A 21,684-nucleotide genomic window follows, 5' to 3' on the forward strand; every position below is an offset into this window, starting at 1 on the left:
CGCTCCTCAGGCGGGAGGCGACCGGCGACATGTTCTGGTGCTGCGGGGCTGTGCCGCAACGAGTCAGTTTGGGCCGTGGCCAGAAAGGTAGTGATGTACATCTGGAGATACCCACATCATTCTGTGGGAAGCATCTGTTTCCTCGGCACGATTTGGAACACTTTTGACACACGGGGCTTGCTGGGCCCTAAATCACAGCTGCGTTGACTCCTCTAAGGCTCCCAGTTCCAATTCAGCAGGTGCCCAGTTCAAGGTGTTGACTCAGCAATGTGTACTTCACTTTAATCTGTATTATGTATTATGTATTATGTATTATGTATTATGTATTATGTATTATGTATTATGTATTATGTATTATGTATTATGTATTATGTGTTATGTATTATGTGTTATGTATTATGTATTATGTATTATGTATTATGTATTATGTATTATGTATTATGTATTATGTATTATGTATTATGTATTATGTATTATGTATTACCAACAGTAATTTGCCAACAGGAGGAGTTCTTGCTAAATTAACAGCAAAAGCCATGCTGACAAATGCAAGGGAGCAATGAGGGAGGGCTGGAGTCATGCTCGGGAGCTGTGTCCGTGCGGGAAGGTTCATGTGTCTCGCTGGGTAGTGCCCAGAGAGTTGGTCTGATCGCACCGCAGAGCTCCCGGAGACATCAATCTGTTTGCTTCTTTCCTACACCAAGCTTTAAAGGCTGGTTTTGATAGTCAAATGGGATTCAAACGTAACGTTCCTCCAAGAAGGCCTTGGGTAAGTCATTTCCCAAAATTCCAACTTCTTTTCCCAGGGAGGCTGAATTTCTCCATAGCAATGAAATGATCAGGTTTTGCACAGAAGAGTTGCTGTGGTTCTAAGCGTCTTTATTTTGTCTATGCTGCCTTAAAGAAGCAGCTGGTCTGCCTTATGCTTTTGGTGATGGAAGTCGGGAATGGCCAGCGCTGTGCTTCATGTCAGGATGGTTTCATTCTCGAATTATTGAAACTGAACTTTTGCCGGATGCAGCTCCAAGAAAAGGCCTCAGCCTCTTTCAGGGCCCTGGGAGGAAGGAAGCTTTAAAAATTTCAACATTAATTTTAAGAATTGCAACAGGAATTTTAGAAATTTTGACGTGAAATTGTAAAAATTTTGACGGGAATTTGAAAAATTTTGTTGGGATTTTAAAAATTTTGAAGGAAACATTAAAAATTTCAACATTAATTTTAAACATTTCAACTGGAATTTTAGAAATTTTGACGTGAAATTGTAAAAATTTTGACAAAAATTTGAAGAATTTTGATGGGGATTTTAAAAATTTTGATGGGAACTTTAAAAATCGGAACATTAATTTTAAGAATTTCAGCTGGAATTTTAGAAATTTTGACATGAAATTGTAAAAATTTTGACGGGGATTAGGAAAATTTTAGTGAGAATTTTAAAAGTTTCAACAGGATTTTAATATTTTTGTTGAGAATTTAAAAATTTCAAAGGGAATTTGAACAATTTGGATGGGAATTGAAAAATTTTAGTGAGAATTTTAAAAGTTTCAACAGGATTTGAAAAATTTTGAGAGGAGTTTGAAAAACTTCAATGGGAATATGAACAATTTGGACGGGAATTGAAAAATTTTGAAGGGAATTTGAAAAATTTCAACATTAATTTTACAAATTTCAACTGGAATTTTAGAAATTTTGATGTGAAATTGTATAAATTTTGACTGGGATTAGGGACATTTTAGTGAGAATTTTAAAAGGTTGTGGCAGAGGTTGTTCTCAGCTGCTGCTCTGTGCAGCTTGGTTCAAGAGCCAGCTGGGGGCTTCTTTGGAAGGGAGGTTTCTTGTTCTGTGCTCACTGCTCCTCGGGACCCTGCACAGGAGCGCTGTTGGGGTCTGCAGGGACGGGTGGGACCTGCTGTGACTCCTGCTGAATGTGAACTCAACTTGTCCTGATGGCCTCGAATGAAACCAGACTGACTGTAGGTGGTTTTCTTCCCTGTTTCAGTTCCAAACTACATGTTTGGCACTGAAGAACATGAGACTTTGTGCTGTTTTTCGGACGTCAGTGGCTGCGGATCAGCTGAGAACATCCTGCCTTAGGTACCAGGGCAGGTAGTCTGTGATCAGGGCTGTGGACTTGAATGGCCGTGCTTTCATTAACGTTTCCTGGTCTTGCCATTTCACACCCTTCCTTCTGGAAATTTAAACGGCATTTTTTATCCTGAGGTTCAGACGGGAGTTGGACTTACTGTTGAACGGCTGATATAACGGCTCCTCAGGGAGCACATCTTGCTTTTTTGTTGTTGTTTTCCAACACCGTCTGAACTTTGGTCAGCAAGAGGAAGAGTGGTGACAGAGTCTGTTATCTGAGAGTAACGTGTTCCTGTACCTTTCCCGTCGTTCTGTGGTGAAGGATTCCTTCCCTTGCAGAGAGGACTGCGAGACCCGCTCCTGTCAGGTGGGACTTTGCCTCCAAACGAGGTGCAGCCTCTTCCATTGTGACATCAGCCACTGCCGTTGTGTCACAAAGCAGCATCAGCGCTGAGGTCGGCACAGCAGGGGATAAGACCAGGGGTCTCTCTGCGCCTCGGTCACTCTCGATCTTGAGGGAACCGAGATCGCAGAGTTTCTGGCTCACTGCTGAGCGAGTGAGATGCTTGTTACCTGCACCTCAGCAGGTACCAAGGGACAACCAGAGAAGGTTCAAGGTCTGAATGGGTATGTTTGAAAACTCCTCCTCCCCTTTCCCCAGGTGTGTTTTCCACCTCGTCAGCTGGGGTGGGTGGAGGGTGGGCAGGAGAGGAACACGAGGGCAGCCTGAGAGCTGGGTCTGGAGCTGCTGGAAGGCAGCAGCCACCTTTCAGTCTCTTCATGAATCCAAGGGCTGGGCCCAGAAGCCTTTGATCTCTGCGGAATGAGGGACAGGTCCATTTTGGATGGGACAGAGAGAGTCCCAGGGGGTGGCCCAGATACAGCCTGCCGCAGTAATTGTGAGAGCTCAGCTCCGTCCTGTGTTGTGCTCTGCAGGGTGGGTTCTGTCCCTGAGCCTGCTTGGTTTTCCTCTCCACGGGGACCAGAAGGACACCAGCGTGTCCTCTGTTGGCCGTGGGTCTGACTTGTGTTCCTGACAGAGGAGGTTTCCTTGGGAAACCTGGTCAGCTCCTCACCAGGGCTCTGCCTTAGGAAAGGGGCTCAAAGTCCTCAGAGGGGTGCAAGGAGTTCTCTAGGAGAACAAAAGGGATTGTTTATTCCTGATGAGTGTCGCTGTGAGCCTGTTGAGAGCCTCCTGGAAGAGGCAGGAGGAATTTCCCCCCTGCAGAGCGCTGTGTGCTGTGTCTTGGCAGATCAGGCTCAGGGCAGAAGGGCCCAGACACCGGAGTTTCTTTGGTGCTTCCTTGGTTGCCCGTTGCTTGCCAGCACGCATTGACATTCAGCCCTCCCTCCCTCTTTCCAGTCTGCATTTGTCTGCCGTTCTGCCAAGAGAAGGGCCGGAGATAACCCGGCTGCTAAAGAAACGCTGCGAGAGGGGAGACACACACCCCCCTGGCAACTGTTGGACTGTAGGGGCACAGGCTGAACCTTCTCTTGAGAGGGTGGAGAACAGGAGCAGCACAAGTGTCCATCGGATGCTGGGCAGGAGAAACAGGCGTTTGTTATGTCCTTCCATTTCCAAAGAACCCCTGTCCAGCCCCACAGACATGAAGTGTGGACACAAGTCCTGTTGCAACTCCTGCTCTTAGTCCAGAGTCAACCTTGAGCCCTTTGTCCCTAAGGAAACAATCTTTGCCGTGACAAATCCCCCACTGGTGCAGCTGGTGACACCTCCAGCAGTGACTGGAGCTGGTGCAGGACCAAGCCAATGCACACGGCAGGAACGCCAGGCTCAAGGGCTGAGTCCATGCTGCTGCTCTCCAGTCTGCTGCTGATCTGCACGGGAACCGCCAGCTTCACTGGCCTTTTCTTTATCTGCTCTGCAGGAAGATGAAGGCTCTCAAGGCAACGACCCTGGTGCTTCTCCTTGGTCTGTTCTCTTTCGGTGAGTCTCTGCAGATCTCCGACCTGAGGACGGTGCTTTAGAAGGTACTCGGGGCTCCATCCTGCCCTGTTCCGCTTCCCCCGCTGTGAGCAGAGGAGCTCAGCCAAGAGCAGAAAGTCCCCACAGAGCTGTGCCAGTCCCTGCTCCAGCGGGACGGGTGTGGGTGAGGAAGGGCTGAGTTGCCTTCCCCAGGAGGGCTGAGCCAGTTCTCTTCAGCCCAGGGAGAGGCCGTGGCTGAGCTCTCCTGCCCCAGGGGCTGAGAGTCTTCTGCAGGACAAGGAGCACAGTCCAGGGCAGGGAACGTCCATCTATTGCGGAGCCCGTACGCCATGATGGCCACTGTCAAAGACAAGAAGAGGAGAGACAACTATGGCACTTGGGAGAGACACAGAAATGGGAGCGGGCAGCCCGAGGCATAGCCCAGCCTTAGACCAGGTTCTAAGCTCTGGTGTGTGTTCCACAGGTGTTTACCACATGGGACGACTTGGTGCCTTAACCCCCTGGAGCACTGCAGACCTGAGCGAAACCCTGCCCCTGCCAGACCAGCTCTGTAAGCTCCAGGAACAGCTTTATCATCTGCGCTGGAGCACTAAGGATGTGGCTGAGCGGGCTCTGCAGGAAGGACTGAAGCAGGCAAAGCTCCCAGGCGTTACCGGACGGGTAAGGGCACAAGGCAGAAGGATCTACTCAGCGGTTTTATCCTCCATCCAGACGTATCCTACTCCATTCCCTGTCACAGCCAACAGGCTGGTGATGCTGGAACAAGTGCTGCCATGGCCACGCTTCCTTTTCCTGTTGCTCCACGCTTGCTTATGGGGAACAGAGAGCGTGACAGGAATGACAGCTGTCTGAGTCGGACCTTCCTCTGAGCCCAGATCTCGGGTCCTCCTCAAGGGAGGGCTGGAAAGAAAGAATGGTCTCAGAGGTCCAGAGTTAAGCCAGGCCTATCTCATGCCCAGAAGGCTTGTCTGTCCGTGCTGCCTGGCCTGGGGCCTCTGCACAGGAACAGCCCCTTCCCACAGCTCCAGCATTCAGAGCACTGGAGTGAGCAGCGCCCCCTTTCTGATCCCGACAATCAGAGCAGAGCAAACCTGGGAGGCTTCCAGGCAATGTGGGCGTTCCCTCCATCTGAAACAGGCCTTGTACCCGCTCACCTTGGCTGGCCTTGCAGGGGAGCTGCTTGCCCCGGTCCTTCTCCTTCCAACAGGCGCTCTCCTTTGTGTTCTCAGGCTGTTCACGAGATAATCAATCAAGCTTTGGAGAAGCTGGAAGAAATGCAGGTCCCGATGCCGGATTACGCCCTGAAATCAGCAGGTGCTGTGACATTGTACAAGCAAACGAGTTTCAAAGCGCCTCCTGTCCAGACTGACAAGATGGGTATTGGAATATGTCCAGGGGTAGGAGAGAAGGGGCGAGAAGTCACGGGTCACCTCGTGTCCTAAAAGTGCCCCCAGTGACAGAGCCTGTAACGGGACAGACCCCATGGGAAGCACAGAAAGGCTGGTTCACATTCTTGCCTATTTCCATGGCCAAATGTGACAGTTTGATGACTCCCTGCTGTGTGTTCCAGAGGGGTCGTGCCAGCAAGACAGAGGGGAACCCACTGTAGGACATGGATGACAACTGAGAAGCCTTTTTCAAGTCAACAGTGCAATATTCCTCCTGACACTGCCTGATGATCATGCTCGTGTTTGAATTTCCAGGGGCAGCCATCATTCTTTCCAAGACTTCTTCATCCCTCCGGACTGCCAAAGCCAAGGTGTTCTTGTACTCCCTGCCGGTGATGGATTACATGAGGTCTCCTGAGCTGATTCTGGAGGTAGGAGCACCAAGAAGCAGTAACACAAAGGCTGGGAGAATGAACCACACATGCTACTCTGAGTGTCCTTCCCACCTGTCTTCGCTCCTCAAAGCTTCTTTTCCTGCCCCTGTCCCGCATGGACCTGCTCTCCTCCTGTGTCTCCCTGCTGAGTGTTTCTTGTCCTTTCAGCCGGACAATCATCCTGGCAACTGCTGGCCCTTCCCAGGGAGTCAGGGACACGTGTTCATCAAACTGTCCATGCCGGTCATTCCGAGAGCTGTCACCATGGCCCATGTCTCAGGGACAGTGTTCCATGGAGAAAGCATCTCCGGAGCTCCCAAGGACTTTGCTGTCTATGTAAGTGATTTCTCTGGAGTTGGGGTTTGGGGGTTCCAGAGCATTTCTGAGCAGGGGGTGAAGATGGGTCAAAGATTCTGGTGGCCTGAAGCTTCCTCCTGTCTCTCAGAACAAACAGGCTCCTTGGAGTTGCTTCCTTCCCATTGTATTCCTCTTTTATTCAATGTACCACTCAAAAAAAAAAAATCTCCTGGGGCAAGATGCTACTCCAGGAGCCACAGGGAAAAGGAGCTGGACAGTGCATGGTCCTAAACCTTCTTGTCTTCCAATCTCAGTGGCATTTGTGATGCTCAGGTCACCTCCCTCTCACTGGGAGCGTCTGCTCCTTTTCTGACTGCCAGCCTGGACTCGTTGAGTGGGCAAGTGTGACGTGCTGCCCACCTGCAGCTTCTCGTCTTGTCCTTGTGCTCATGGTCCTTGGACTACATAGCTGAAATAACCCCGTACTTCACCGGCTGAAGTTCAGTCTCCCATGGTGCACCAGACGCTCTGTTTTCTCCACCCATCTTTCTGTAGGGCTTCAAGGAAGAACACGAGGAGCAGGGAACGTTCCTGGGACAGTTCACTTTCCTGGCGGCGCTGAATCCCAGTCAGACCTTCCAGCTGAAGGTATGGGGACACAGAGGGAGGAGAACTGCAGGAGAGGAGGAGAAGTGTGGTTGGATGGGGAGAGGCTTCCCTGCCAAAGGGTACAGGCAGCCCTGTCCTTGAGCCTGTGCCACGCTGCCTTTCTTCTGCTTTAACTTCGTGGTGGTGGATGGATGGACTGCTGCTCTTCTTTCTAGAGAAGGCAACGAGACATGTTGGGGCAGCCCATTGGGATAAAAGCCATTTTTTGGAGCTTCCCATTGGGATAAAAGGCATTTTGGGGCTCCCCATTGGGATTAAAGGCAGTTTTAAGGTTCCTCATTGATCCCCATTGAACCCCATTGACTCCAATTGACTCCCATTGACTCCTGTTTGTCCCCATTGGCTGCCATTGACTGCCATTGACCCCTGTTGACCCCCACTGACTCCCACTGATCCCCATTGAATCGCATTGACCCCCCCACATTGATCCTCATTGACTCCCATTGACCCCCATTGACTACCAGGGAACCCCATTGACCCCCATTGAGAAATTTGTTGGTTTTGAGTCTTCCCAGAGCAAAATTTGTCAGTTTTGAGGTGAAATTTGTTGGTTTTGAGTCTCCCCAGAGCAAAAATTGTCAAATTTAAGGTGAAATTTGTCAGTTTTGAGTCTCCCCAGAGCAAAATCTGTCAGTTTTGAGGTGAAATTGTACAGCAGCACTGGGTCTTGTGACTGTGGAAGCCTGTGCCCCAAAGCAGGCTAGAACTTTCCAGTGTATTTGCTGGGGCACTTGGTCGCTGCTTCTTCCTTGGCTGTTCTCATGGCCCAATGGGGTAGAGCAGGATAAGAACGTCTGCACCATGACAGGTCAAAGCCCCCGCGGGGCAGCAGGAAGGAAGCTGCTGATCGAGGCCGTCGCTGCGGCACTTCTGTCAGTGCTCACGGGCCAGAGAGGAAAAGGCGACTCATTTCTTCTTGTCATTGCAGAACGAGCTCCCTGGGGTCGTGAATTACATCAGGCTGCAAGTGCTGAGTAACTGGGGCCACCCGGACTACACCTGCCTGTATCGGTTCGGGGTGCACGGTGATCCGCCCAGAGATGGGGGAGATGTTCCTGTTTCTTCTACCAATAAATTCCATTAATGTTCACCCAGTCAAGTTCCCGTCTTCTTTGCCTGTGATGCTGCCTGGTCCTCCCTGAGCTCACTGGAGCTCCCCAGCCTTCTCTCAACCACCAGCTTATGGGAGACTTCAGGAGCACACAGCAAGGTTGTCCTTGTTAGGGAAAATGGAAAACTCAGCCACAAACCTGCAGAAAGCCTGACATGCACACACTTGCTGCGACACAGGAACATCAGCAAGGCCCTGCCTGGACACCAGAGATTAAATTAATGGACCGTTTTCTTGTGCAGGAATAAATTAAGGATCGACTGAATGGAACCATCTGTTGTTACCTGTTTTCACAAGAGGCACATGCTGCTTCAGCTTCCATCTTTCAGTCTTTTGCCGATGAGAAAATGGAAGTGTGTGTTTTTGTAAGAAGGAAACCTTAATTGGAAAGTTGGTTCATGAACTGTTTTGCCTCTCTGGGCACCTATGGACTGAATAGCCCAGGAACCGTTACAGAGTGATGAGCAAAGCAGTCCCAGGACACTTAAGAGATCCCATACCCACACCAGTCTGTCCTTCCTTTTGACCCGAGCTGCCCAAGGCCCAAGGCCACAGAGACCCATAGAGATCCATAGGGACCCGTAGGGACTCGTAGAGACCCATGGAGACCATAGAGACCTATAGTGACCATGGAGACCATAGAGACCCATAGGGACCCGTAGGGACTCGTAGAGACCCATGGAGACCATAGAGACCTATAGTGACCATGGAGACCATAGAGACCCATAGAGACCGACAGAGACCATAGAGACCATAGAGACCATAGAGACCATAGAGACCCATAGAGACCTTAGAGACCATAGAGACCATAGAGACCATAGAGACCATAGAGACCATAGAGACCCATAGAGGCCACAGGGCAGTCGTGCGCTCGGGCCGCACCAGGGAGGAGAGAGCAGGACCAGCGCTTGGCACCCAGGGCTGGCAACAGCAATTTGTGCTCTGAGCTGGGGCTTAGTCCATGTGCAAGCCCAGCACGGGTCCAGATACCAAACTGAGGGTGTCGGTTCACCCCGGTGCCACACACACGGCACCTTCTTCCATCGCCTCCTCCGATGAGCTGTTTTGCAGCCCCTTCCAGCTCAGCCCAGCTCAGACACCTGCACTCTGGCTCAGGGCTGCCTGGGGCTGGTGACCCTCGGGGCAGCAACAGGAACCGCTCTGACCCTGGTTGTGGGGCTGTCCCTGGGCTGAGCCCTCGGGCCCAGGGCTGCTGAACTGGGCCATGCTGGGGCCCAGGGGTGCTGAAGTCAACAGGCCCCCATGGCCTGTCTGTGCTGGGAGACACCTGCTCCTGCAGCACCCCTGGTCCTGATCCCGAACCTGGTCCATCCTCACCCAGAAGTACACTTTAGTTTGGGGTTTTTTTTGTTAAAATTGAAGTTAATTCAGGTAGAGGCAGAGCCTATTTAGGAGTTTTGGTAGTTTGGGGACAGAGGCCAGTGTGGGGCTGGGACCCTTGGGGGTGAGGGCTCTTTCTGCCACGTGTCCATAGCCTGGCGCTCACAGCTGGGAAGGGACTGTCCAAACTCCTGCCGGGAGGAGCCAGATGTGGCCACCCCCGGCACAGCCTCAGGGTCTGCTGCCAACCTGCCCTCAGATCATCCCTGCCCAGCTGGACATGGCCCAGGAGTCACTGCCAGTGCTGCTGTTCTCCTTGGGGCAGCGTGGTGCTCAGCAGGCACAGCCAGAGCTGCTCCTGTGCCTTATCTTGTAAGCGATCAGTGTAGTTTGTAGTTGCTTTTGGTAGATATGAGCAGAACTTCACAGCTTAAAATTGTAGCAAATCCAGCTTACAAGTAACACGAAGCAAAGAGTATATTAAAAATCATACCACCTTAAGTCCCTAAAGAATTGATTATATTTAGTGTGCCTCTACTTAAGGTAAATGATTAATATGAAACTTAAATTGGTCTCATCCACTGACCTGTGAGTAGTAAAACCATTGCCATACAGCTCACTTATTTAGCAGGGAGAGCTCACAGTGGCTCATCCAGGCTGTCGTATTTATGGAATGAAGTGATAGACTCGTAGTCACATTGCATACAGTAGGAAAAGTGTCTGAGACTTGTGCACTCACAAGTTACCGGCGTTCATCTGCTCTTCTGCTTCCCTGTGGGTCTCCTGGCAGGAGTTCTTGGCCTGGGTACGGCTCAGGCCCTTCCCTCCTCCGGAGCCTGGACCAAACTGCTGTGGGTTTGGCTGGGGGTGATTGGGGGATCGAGTGCATCTGCCACCCCTGGCAGCCCAGAGAGAACTGAGCCAGACAACGGGACTCCTTTCCGCAACATCCCCATAGATGGATGCTCCTGGAGCAAGGAGATGGCACTGAGTGTGTCTGTGACATCCCCACCATGCACCAGCCGCTGGGGAAATGGAGCGGTGCAGCAGACTGTTCAAGACTGTGCTCAGAGCAATGGGTGGTGAACTTCTAGAAACTGGGATGGAAATTTAGCAGCCATGTGCCCAGGGCTGAGCTGGCCTGAGCCTCCCAAGGGGACCTCCTGACCCTCCCCACCCAGGCACAGGGTCACAGTGGGGCCCTTTGTGACCTCACTTGGTGACACCCACTGCCCTGCATGTGATCGGTGCAGCTGCGGGCCCAGCCCACACTGTCCGACAGGACGGTGACGGGATAGGGTGTGAGCACGGAGCTGGCGAGAGCCCCGCGCGTAGCCCACGTCTGTCAGAGAATCGGAGAATCTTCTTGGTTGGAAGCGACCCTTAAGATCATCGAGTCCAACCACAGCCCAGCTCTAGCTGCCCCCGGCAGACTTGGAGCAAGGAGCTCCTGAGCTCACGTCTTTCCCCGACGAGGAGCACACGGGCGCATCCCACACCCTTCACCGCTGCCTCTGGCAGAGCTGCAATACCGAGGCATTTTGACAAAGCGTCCGCCTTCCCCATTTTTCGTCCTTCCCTTTGTCTGAAAAATGGCAGGAAGACCCCCCATCCGCCCTAGGCTGGCCTGGCAGGAGAGACCCCCCAGCCGCCCCAGGGTGGCCTGGCAGGAGGAGGTTGGGGCTCCCCAGGAGGTCACATCTCCACCGCAGCCCAACCAGCTGGATGTGGCCCAGCCACCACAGATCGGTGAGTGAGGGGCCCTGGTTGTTGGGCAGGGTGGGGCCCAGCGATCGCTCCCCGCTCGACACCAGGGTCACGGTTCCCCACGCGCTGGCAGGGGGTTCCATGGGTGGTGATTATGCTGCCTGAAGCCCAGGACTGCTCGGAGCTGGGAGCCGGCCCCAGCACAGCCTCTGCGGGCAGAGGGGACCCAGCTCCTGCTGCAGGGCACGGGCAGCGAGAGGCAGCTGGGCGGGCAGGAGGCAGCCGTGCTGCGGGACGGGGACCTTTCCTGCCCGTCTGAAGAGAGTTCCTCACCCGCTGCACTGGGCGCTTTCCCCGTCCTGCCTGGCTCCAGCATCGCAGCCCGTCTGCCGGGCACCCTGCAGCCCTGACACGCACGGGGAGACTGTGCCGGGGCAGCAGGCACTGGGATGGACATGGGGCAGAGCTCCTTCTGCTCTGTCCTGCCTGCAAACCCTCTCTGCAGCCCTCCCTGCTCTCCTCCTTTATTAGATGCTGGCTGGTTACCTGTCTACCAATTCGAAAGGAGACGCGTGGACTCCATCGTGTCCTTTGTCAGCAGCCCAGAAAAGGTAACCATGGCTGTTTGGAAGGCGGCTGAGCCGGTGTCTGCTGACAGGGGCTCTGCTGCGGGTGCTGGAGGGTGCTGGCTGGGCAGAGCTGCTGCTCCCAGGTCTCTAATTGGCACTGCAACCCCCATGCTGTGGTTCTGCTGGCCACATGTCCCCATCTCACGTTCCCTGCTTGTCTCTCTGTCCCCTGACTGCCAGGACGAGGAACAGAAGATGGAGTTTCTTAAATGCATTGCCATAATCTTCAGAGCCGCAACATACGACGACTTGTCCCAGGGCCTAGATCTCTTCTGCCAGGGATACGAGCTGGCAGAGAATAACAAGGTGAGTGGAAACCCGGCAGCACTGGGGAAGTGGGCAATGCCCCCGGCACCGGCACCCTGTGAGGACAGCGTTGGCAGGGCTGGAGGCTGGTGGCGCTGGGTGCTGGCAGCTGCAGGTCCCATCCTGGCTGTGCTGTGCAGGTGCTGCTGGAAGAGGAGCCCAGGGACCAACTGCCCGCAGTGGTGCAGCGCATTGCCTCATTTGCCATGGCTGAGATGAGGTACCTGCCCATCCTTCCTGGGAACTCCTGCCCCAGAGCCCCCTGTCCACCTGTACGAGACCTCCAGGCACTGCTCCCAGCACCAGTGTCCTACTGGCCCCTCTCTCTTTGTAGCTTCATGGAGGAGGTGCTGGAAGGCAAAGACATGAATCACATCCAGGCCTGCTTCTCCAACGTCTTCATGCTTCCTTCAAAAGAGGAAATGAGAGGCCTGAAACCTTACCTCTACTTCATGGTAAGTGTTGGGGGAGCTACAGGAGCCCTGGTCCCTCTGGGCTGCTCTCTGGTCACCCCGTGCTGTGCTATGACCAGAGATCCCAGACAGGCTTTACTTTCTCACTGTTGTCCCTTCCCCCGTTCCTGTGGGCCTGGCCACGTCCAGTGCCATGGGCTGCTCTGCCGCCAGCAGATTATTTGCCCCTGGGTCTCTCCCAGGCGCAGCGAATCAGCACACGAGTCCTCCCTTGCTCCTGGGAGTTCAGATCAGTCTCTTGGGGTGAGAGGGATGGCAGGAAACATGGCCACGACTCGTTGTCTTCCTTGCAGACCATGAAGGCTGTGGACAGCGTGCTTGTGGCATTGGCGCTCAACTCTCCTGCCTCCGAAGTCAACGAGAAGATGCAGGATATCTTCCAGGTCTGGGTGTGCGAAGTTTGGGCTTCACAAGGGCTGTTCCCCACCCTGGGGATGGGGTGTCCACTCTGGAGGTGACAGTCCCACCCCGTGCCGTGCAGAGAGCGCTGCCGGGAGGGTGCCCACCTCCCCGGGGAACCAGGGGCTGCCCGCCAGGCTCTTCTGCAGCACAGTGGCCGCAGAGGGTGGCATCTGCCTTCCTGCCTGGCCACAGGGCTGGCCCGGGGCATTTGTCCCAAGCCTGCCAGAGGCCTGAGGGCAGGAATCCTATTACAGGCTTTGTTCCAGATTATAGGAAGCCTTAATGGACTGGGCCAGTGCAACCCTGGACTTGAGTAGTGCTGCTTCTGCTGGAGCGGTGGCTGCTCCCAGGGCTCACCAGCATTTTCTCTCTTCCCAGATGCTCTTGACGTTCACCACCTCTGAGAGGGCATCTGTGTGGGAGAGGGCTGTGGGCAGGATGAGGGTGCTGAGCTTCTTGCTGGCCAACTACTCCTCACTGAAGGTAAGGACCAGGCACTCCCTGCTCTGCCAGGACCCAGATCTGCCCCAGTCCTGTGTTGGCCGGGACTGCCCAAGGAGCACTGAGGGAGCCCAGGTCTGGCAGCTCTGCCCGCATGGGGCTGTTCTGGGAGATGGGCTCTGCAGGGCCCTGCAAAGCTCTGACCACCCTCAATCCAGCCCTGGGCACACTCTTGGGTTCAGGGCTTTGGCCCCACATACCCTCAGCCCTTCTGCACTTCCTTTGCCCTTGTCCAGGCTGATCCAAATGAGGACGGAAGTGATTCCTGTGCTGAGATCGAGATGCCAATCCTTGGACAGCTGCTAGGACATCTCCTCCTACTCCTGTCATTCAAGGAAGAAGAGACCAGCTGTTTGGCTTTGGACGCTCTTTGTTTCCTCTTCCAATTCAAGTGTCAGCAACACTGTAAGAGAAGCTGTGGTGGGATATATCCCTCTGCACAGCCACATCAGCCAGTACCTCTGCTTGTCTTCCTGGTGTTGTGATGGACCCTTCTCCTGCTTGCTAGAGACAACACCATGTCACCAGCACTGTCCCTCCTCTGCTCCTGCCCCGCAGCACTGCAGCCATGCGAGACGTCTCCCTCATCACTGTTATTCCAGCCACGGGGGACTGAACTGTGGGACTTCATGCAGAGCTCTATGGCCTTGGAGTTTCCAGGGCCAGGAGCATTCGCACACATACACTGGAGGCGGGTCAGCCTTTCCGTGGCCCCGCTCTCCGCCACCTCCTCCCCTGACTGTTGGTCATAACCTCCCTCCTCGGCCATTCCAAGTTCAAAGCTCTTTCCGGTACTCAGGAAGCTGCTGTGTCTTACCAACTGTTGTGTATTTGCCTGCTTTTTAGGTGCGACACTGCCAGAAGAGAATGCACAGCTCCAGGAGGACTGGGAAGCCAGTATCACCTCCTTGACCTCTTCGCCCAGTGCTGCTCACATCACCAAGGTAATGACCTCCTATCTTGCTGGCACTCTTGTTGGTGGCATCATCAGGGGACTTGTGAGAGCAAAGGCCTCCACAATCAGGGGGCTGGCATGTCCCTGCTGAGAGGGTTCCTGCTGTCCCCGAGCAGGGACGATGCGAGGGCTGCTCTCCAGTGTCCCAGCAGCAGCCCCAGTCCTGCTGGCCACCAGCCCTGGTTCACGGCAGGGCCAGCAGCCTGTGCCCAGGACCCCAACCCTCCCCCCTCTCCCCGGGCCTCTCTTCTCATCTTCCCATGCAGTCACTGCCGCCCCTGCTGCCAGCTTTGCTGCGGGCACTGCCGCAGCACCGCCGGGCGTCTCTGCAGGGCTGCTGGCACTGCCCGGCTACGCAGCAGCACCGGGGCGCTCGGTGTGACTTGGCTTCGCTGCCTCCCTTCCTCCCTTAGCTCTTTGCAGAATACCTCCAGCCTCCCGAGAGGACAGACATGGTCCTGGTGTTCATCGAGGCGATGAGCGACTCCAGCGCCTTTGACAAGGTGGCGGCCAGAAACATGCTGGGCATGGTCAAGAGAAACTGCGATTTCTGGCTGGTGGATGTAAGTGGCCTTTGGCTGGATTGTCCTGCCCTTCGGCCCTGTCAGGCCTTGTTCCTCCCTCCATCCATCTCTTCCTCTCGAATCCCAGTAAAGTGAAGCCACCTGAAGGCGGCAGAGAGGGACGGGAAGGACATCTGAGGAAAGGGCTGCACTCCAGTGGCAGCACCTTCCTCACCTGTGTCCCCTCCAGGTGCCAAAGATCACAAGCTGCATCCACAAAGCCCTGCAGTGCATCAACACGGCACCAGCCCGGCGGAGTGTGATGTCCCTCATTGTCTGGATGGCTGACAAGTGCCCTGGGGAGGTGGTGTCGACGCTGCTGACAATCGCACCACCAGGAGACAGGTACCGGCCCCAAAAGCCATGAAGGCTTGTTCCCTGTGGGGAGAGGGGCCCAGAGATGCTCTGGCTGCCAGCGCCAAGGGATCCTGCAGGACACCCCCGAGGAGCAGGACCCTCCATCCCATCACGCTTTCCAGTGCTGGGGGTCAGCCAGGCCCGCAGCAGCCACAGCTGAGCAAGCCAGCCCAGAGCCCCCCACTGCGCTCCTGCCAGCCCCACGGGAGCAGCAGCTCAGCCTCTGCTGCTGCCCAGGGCATCCCAAGCGTCCTGCAGCGCGGAGCCGGACACGCTGCCGTGGCCCAGGCTGCCCTGCTGACAGAGCGCTCTCTTGCAGGACTGCCCTGGCACTGTGGGAGGTGATGTTCTCCGTGCCCCACACCCTGCAGAACGTGTTGAAGGAGCTGCTCATCCAACTCCAGGACCGGCACTATAGGGTCTTATATACACACCGGGAGGACACCGCCATCCTTCGCTTGGCTGTGAGTTACTGGAAGAAGATCCTGGTGCCCCAGGAGCTGCACGGTGCCAGGAGCCCCAGCAGCTCTGCCGGTCGCTCACTGCTGGTTTGCTTTCAGATACTGGCCAGCAGTGACCTGCAAGATGAGGAGTTTGCTCCTATGTACCTAGTCATGAGGTTTCTGAGGCAACGAAGGCCAATGATGCTCTCCCTGTTGCTCAGGGCCATGATGACGCTGTCAGAGACAGATGAGATGGTGAGTGGGGTGTCGCCAAGGGCAGCCGTGTTGGCAGCCAAGGGCCGGGGCAGTGGGTTCGGGCTTGGCCTTGGCTGGCAGTCGGGCGCTGGGGTGCCTGCTCCAAAGGCCCTTCCTGCCATGGTGGGGCCTGGGGGCTGCCTGGGGAGCTCTCCAGGCATCGACCTGGCCCCAAGACGGAAACTCTCTTCTTCATACAGGCCAGAAAAATGGAGCTCATGCTGCCAGACCTGATGTGGGTCCTGCAGTACGGCAATAAGGCCATCAAGATGAAGGCTCTGGTCATCTTCAGAAACGTGATGGCTCAGCTGGAGAGGGAGGAGGCCAGTCCCATCGCTGTGCGGCTGGCAGAATTTCTCCTGCCCTTCTTTGATGACGTAAGGCTGATGTATAAGGCTGATGTATAAGGCTGATGTATAAGGCTGAGCCCCGCGGGTGGGCACTGGACAATGACAGCTGCCCTTCAACCCAGCCATCGGAGCAAGGGCTTCTCCTCTGCTTTCTCCCCGGGGCTCTTGCGGGATGGTTTCTGCGTTCTGCAGCCCAGCCCAGCTTCTCCCTGCCCGCTGCTCCCACAGCTCCTCCCCACCATGGCTGCTGAGGCTGCTGGGGGTGCTGGCTGGCTGGGAGAGCACTTTGAGGCACAGGCACTGCCTGAGCAAGTCTCACGAGTGGCCTTTCATGGACCCAGGGCCGCAGATCTGGCCACAACTGCAGTGTGCACAATGCCGCCCTGGAGCATCTCCCCTCCCATCAGCCATGCAGGAGCTTCTGCTCCCCGTGGGCAGAGAGCTGCTGGTGCTCAGGTCCTACTGTGCTGCTCCCTCCCAGGAACTGAGCAAGCTGAGAAAGATCTCCATCAGCCTCTTCAGAGACCTGATGAAGATGGTGGTGGGGAATGACAAGAGAAAGATGAAGAACATGGTGCGACTTGGCCTGCTCCCTCTCTTCTTCCGAATGAGTGACCAAGTGCAGAGCGTGGCCAAGGTACAGATTTAAAGCCGAGCAGCGATGCAGGGAAGAGACCCCTGAGCGTTTGGGCCAGGGCATGTCCCCGCTCCCTAAGGGCAGAATCACCCCAGGAACAAAGCCCAGAGCAGGGGGACACCAGGTCTCCTGCCCCAACCGTGGTGCCATCTCCCAGCTTCTGCTGTTCCGTAGGTTGCCAGGGAAGCCCTCCTCGGTGCAGCAGAGCTCCTCAAGTGGAAACAGCTTGAAGATCTGGTGCAGGCACAGCAGAAATGGAGGATTGGAGAGTGCTTGGTGAGGACAACCCCCAAGGCCCAGGGCCCAGGCTGGACGGGGCTGCCCCACATGTCTGTGCTGTGGGCTCTGCAGATGTGCCTCCCCTGCTCTGCTGCAGCCCCGAGCTGCATCCTTGTTCCCTGTCCTCAAGAACAGAGCCCCCAAGGACTCTTCTCTGTGTCCCACTGCCCTCCCCGCACCCCGCAGGAGGGAGGGCTCTCAGCACCCCTGGGACCCCTCAGCCTGTGTCTCTCTCTCAGCCCCACAGGGCTCCTGGCAGGAACATGGGAATGGCCGGAGGGGAAGAGGAACATGGGTTCCTGGAGGAGAGACTGATCCAGCCAAGTGGGGAGGGACAGTGACGTGCTCACACCCTTGTGCTCTCTGCAGCTGGAGCAGGACAGGAGCAGGGCTGAAGAATACTTGAGTCAGAGCCTGCTGTACTTGGGGGATGCTCAGGCCAGCTTGCGAGAGGCCGCCTTGAGGTTCATCGGTGAGTCACAGCCCCCGGGTCCCTCTTTCGGCAGCCTGGCCCCAGTCCCCGCCGCTGCCCTGGCACAAGGAGCAGCCCTGTGCCTGCCAGAGCCCCTGCTGCCCCGGGCAGGGCCTTGGCCTCCCCTCCCAGCCCTGCCCACGCAGGTGGCCTTGGTGGCCGCCTTGCCCGGTGCCACCATCTCGGCTCCTGCTCTCCCCTGGGCTCAGCCCTGGTGAGGGGAGGGAGCAGGGGCTGATGGAGCTCTGTGCCCAGGGCTGGCTGCGCGGCACCTGAGGGACCCAGGCAAGGAGAGTCTGTCTGAGATCTGCAGAGGTGAGTAGGGAGCGTGGTCGGGAGGGGATGCCCGGGGGTCTCTGCAGACATGGGAGCTCATCTGGGTTCTGCTTCTTTCTGTTGCAGCCATTCAGCCCTTGGAGCAGGACAGCGAGCCCTCCATCTGCTCCCTGGCATCTCAGACCATTGTCATCGTGTGCTCTTCATGGAAGCGGCCAAGATCACGATGGACCCTGCGAGCCCTGTGCTGCTGGCGCTAAACCAGGTGGAGGAGCAGCTCTTCTTGAGGAAAATGGCTGGATTTTAATAAAGAGCCCTTCTTGAAGTTGGGTTGTATGTCTGCCTTTTCCAAGGATCCCAGAAGCTCTCTGAGTGCTCCGGTACTTTTGAGAGCACAGCCCAGGATCATGGGCAAGGGTGACGGAGCAGACAGGAGCACTCGCAATGAGCCATTCCAGCAGCTGAGATGAATCTCACTGAGCCACTGAGGTTTGTTCCTGGAGTCACACACAGAAATGTCAGGGTCGGTCAGGCATCCATGCCTGAGCTGGCCTCGTGAACTCCTTCTGCACCCAGGGGTGTTCAGAGACAGAATCTTTCCCTGTTGCACATAGAGGCCGTAGCCTTGGTTTCCCTCTGGCCTCCTGTTGCCACTTCTAAAGGATGGGAGGCACCTCAGGCCTGTGGTGGGTCACCTGCTCTGCACTCAGCTGAGATGTCCCACAGCATTAGGAATGGACATGGGGACCTGAGTTCAAGGAAGCACAACCCAGTGCTGCATTCAGGCTGTTTCCCATAGGATGTTTCTGCCAACATGAAGTGACCTCAAGACACTGTCTGTCCCACAGGCCCTCATGGAGCTCTGGAAGACAAGCGCTGCTGCTCCCTGGCAGTGCTGCCATGATGGACTCTTTTCCCTCCTCCCATGTACACAGGAACTGTCCCTGCAGCTCCATACAGGCCTTGCAGGAAGGATATAGTGAAAAACAAGTAAAAAAAAGCCCTTTATTCTGTTTAAAGACAAGGAGAGCACGGCTCCTCATTTACAGAGCCAGTAGTTATAAAAGAAAAGCAGACAGAGAATTAAGAAAGGGGATGACAACATTATCTCAATTAAAAAACAGCCAACAAAAACAGAAAATCCCGATGACAGGCTGAGCCTGTAATTAGTTACATTAAAACTCCAATGTAGAAGCAGATGGGCAGTTTATTGCTTCAGAAAACACTAAGATACGAGTTTCCACACAGCATCCTTGACGTCCTGGTTCCTCATGCTGTAGATGAGGGGGTTCACTGCTGGAGGAACCAAAGAGTACAGAACAGACAGCACCACATCCAGGGACTGGGAGGAGATGAACGGGGGCTTCAGGTGGACAAATGAACCCGTGCTGACTTAGAGGGAGAGCACGGCCAGGTGAGGGAGGCAGGTGGAAAAGGCTTTGTGCCGTCCCTGCTCAGAGGGGATCCTCAGCACGGCCCTCAAGATCTGCACATAGGACACCACGATGAACACAAAACACATGAAAACTAAACAGGCACTGACCACAAGAAGCCCAAGTTCCCTGAGGTAGGAGAGTGAGCAGGAGAGCTTGAGGATCTGGGGGATTTCACAGAAGAACTGGCCCAGGGCATTGCCCTTGCACAGGGGCAGTGAAAATGTATTGGCCGTGAGCAGCAGAGCATTGAGAAACCCAGTGGCCCAGGCAGCTGCTGCCATGTGGACACAAGCTCTGCTGCCCAGGAGGGTCCCGTAGTGCAGGGGTTTGCAGATGGCAACGTAGCGGTCATAGGACATGACGGTGAGGATATAAAACTCTGCTGAAATGAAAAACAAAAACAGAAAGACCTGCGCAGCACAATCTGAATAGGAAATGGCCCTGGTGTTCCAGAGGGAATTTGCCATGGACTTGGGGACAATGGTGGAGATGGAGCCCAGGTCAATGAGGGCGAGGTTGAGCAGGAAGAAGTACATGGGGGTGTGGAGGTGCTGGTCCCAGGCTATGGTGGTGATGATGAGGCCGTTGCCCAGGAGGGCAGCCAGGTAGATGCCCAGGAAGAGCCAGAAGTGCAAGAGCTGCAGCTCCCGTGTGTCTGTGAACGGCAGGAGGAGGAACTGGGTGATGGAGCTGCTGTTGGACATTTGCTTTTCCTGAGCATGGGGCGCTGTAATGAGGAAAAAAAGAAGTGCCTGTGGGTCAGTGCAGAGTGAGGGCAGCTGCTCTGTCCCTCTGTCTTGCTCCAGCTGCCCTGGGCTGGCACCTTTCTGAGATGGGGGCTGATCACACTCCCATGTTACCCTGAAAAGCCACCAGGCACTGCTGAGAGCAGAGGGATCCACCTCAGACCATGACAGGTCTCACCCTTTCCTAGGGTCTCAGCACCCAACGTTTAGCCCAGGACACACTCAGCTCATTCCCCAGCCCCACAGACTGCATTGCCCACAGCCCACAGGTCAGAGCAAAGCTGGGACACGTGTCCCCATGGACACACCTGCAGGAAAAGACCCACAAGCTCAGGCTGTGACTCTGCAGCTGAAACTGCCATCCCCAGAGAGCCTGACAGCAAGAACAAGATCCCAACAGCAGTGACCCAGAGCAGGGGAGCAAGAAGGAAAATGCGGTGAGGGTGGGTGTGAGAGAGGCCAGGGCAGAGGCAGCCGGGCACTCAGACAGCGTCACCCTTCCCCAGCTGTGCAGCCACCTCCCAGACACCAACACTGCCGGGCAGCTGCTCTCAGCCCCTGTGCTCTGCAGAGGAACTGGAGCTCTGGCTGCACAGGAGCTGCTTCATGCCTTGGAGCCCCCGGCCCTGAGGGCAGAGGCTTTGCTGGGTGGGAGAGGAGCCCAGGGGGCTGCTCACAGGAGGGATCTGCACTGCAGGGGGTCACAGGCACTTTTCTCTGTTCTCCCTCCCATAACCATTCCGGGTTCAGTTTCCTCTCATTTCTGATCATTTCCCTGCTGCCTGGAGATTCTCCCCTGGGAGGTGTTTCCCTGTCCATGTCTCTTCCCTGTCAGTGCTCACAGACCATCCCACCCTCTGTGCCCTCCCCCTGGCCCTACAGATCCTGCCTGTTCACAGGGCACTGCCTGGGGGCATCTTCCTGTTTGCAGGCTGGAAAACAGGACAGGTCAGACTAAGGCTGACGGGTCCAGCCAAGGTGATGCAGGTGCTGTGCACAGGCAGAGGGGTGGGGAAGGGATGTCATGAGCCTTCTGGCAGATGGACTGATCACTCAGAGTTGCAGTTCAGGAGTGTCGGTGACTTGTTCAAGCATGAGAGCTCATTTTCATTTTATCCTTTCCTGCACCCCCCACTCCTTGGGAGAGGAAACTGAAAAGACAGGCTCAGGAAAGCTCCTTATCTGTCTGGTAATCCTTGCATTGATCTTCTCCTTGAGGCATCCCCTTGAAAAAACCTGGGGGTAATCTGGACATGTGAGCACCACTGACCCGCACAGAACCCTCTCCACAGCAGAAGGACCCTGTCATTTTGGGGGTCACTCCTTCCACCCACATCTTCTGCCCTCAGTGTTGTTGGGATCTCCCCGGGCAGGCTGAGCGCTGACCCTGGCAGGCGGCAGAGTCCCTGCCCGGCACAGCCCTGGGGTGCAGGGACCCTGCTCTGCAGGACAGCCCTGGGCACCCCTGCCTGCACATTTACATTTACACCCCACAGCCACCCTGGGGAGAATGCAGCATTCACGTCTTGTCACTCTGACAGTGCAGAAGGCAATCCCTGCTCTGCAGCACATCCTCTCCTCTGATCAGAGAATCTCTGAGAGCTGTACTTACGTCTCTTGTAGGCTCTGC

At 55.3% G+C, this 21,684-nt stretch overlaps 1 pseudogene; it reads right to left on the reverse strand.

Moving 5' to 3' along the window:
* Positions 1 to 19,097: 19,097 nt before the first annotated feature.
* On the reverse strand, positions 19,098 to 20,012 carry LOC135578057 (olfactory receptor 14J1-like; annotated as a pseudogene).
* Positions 20,013 to 21,684: the final 1,672 nt, after the last annotated feature.

The sequence above is a fragment of the Columba livia genome, unplaced genomic scaffold (assembly GCF_036013475.1).
Source record: "Columba livia isolate bColLiv1 breed racing homer unplaced genomic scaffold, bColLiv1.pat.W.v2 Scaffold_291, whole genome shotgun sequence".
NCBI lineage: Eukaryota > Metazoa > Chordata > Aves > Columbiformes > Columbidae > Columba > Columba livia.